Here is a 1022-nt window from a genome sequence, read left to right as displayed (position 1 = left end):
AACTCTTCATACAAGTTTTTGATCAAATCTTTTTTCTCCAAAAAATTGAGGCTTTTCACATTGTGAACACCAATTTGTAGTTTGTGCAACATAAAATCATTGAACTTCTTGTCAAGTAGAAGTTGTTGCAAATGTATATATGTGGCAATGAAAATAAGTACATATGAATTATCTAGATAGTTGTCTGATTTGAAGTTGACTTACTCAATTTTTCTTGTTGGATCATTTTTTGTTGATATATAATTAGAGAGAATAAAAATAGAGAGGGATTGGAGATGGTCTAATATATGTCAACTACTAATCATCATATTTCATATTATATTAAAAGTGGGAAGGTTTTTAATTTAAAGTTGAATTATGAAAATGCCCTTCACTAATTTTTAAAATTAAAAATGTCTTTTACAAACTTCTTAAATAAAATAAAATAATGATAGCTCAACAGTTTTCTATCTTTTATTGAGCTTTAATTATTTATCCTTTTAGTTTTTGCCGTTAAACTCATTCCAACAACACTTAATGTTTTACACTAAATTCAATATAATTAAGATTGAAGATGAACAATCACAATCTCCTTAAATACAATCCAAAAATGTTTTTAATCATAATTTTCTTAGTTATTGTTGATCAATGTTTATATAATTTTCTGCCACAATCTTTTCCTATTCTTTACATTACAAAACTCTATAAAGGTACACAATAAGTCTTCTTTCTCCTATCTTTCCATCTCTTCATTCTGCCAGATATTTTTTTTCCAGGTATATCCATTGTTTTTATATATGTATTTGTGGTTTAAGCAGCATTTTAGTATGTTTAATTAGTGGTATGTTGCTTGATATGAAAAAAAATGATTATCTTTAATTCAAAATTATTTATACCAATTTCTTAAGCTAATCTTTTGGTTCATATAATTAATTTGCACCTTATAGAAACAAAGATCAGATAGAGTTGGTCAAAAATTATATATGCAGGGACAATGAGATATTAGAAACATTGACCACTGAGATTAATGTTCATCGATTTTT

The sequence above is a fragment of the Solanum tuberosum genome, unplaced genomic scaffold (genome assembly GCF_000226075.1).
Source record: "Solanum tuberosum cultivar DM 1-3 516 R44 unplaced genomic scaffold, SolTub_3.0 scf00008, whole genome shotgun sequence".
NCBI classification, from domain to species: Eukaryota; Viridiplantae; Streptophyta; class Magnoliopsida; order Solanales; family Solanaceae; genus Solanum; species Solanum tuberosum.
The sequence above is the reverse complement of the archived record's forward strand: the minus strand, read 5'-3'. Positions refer to the sequence as shown.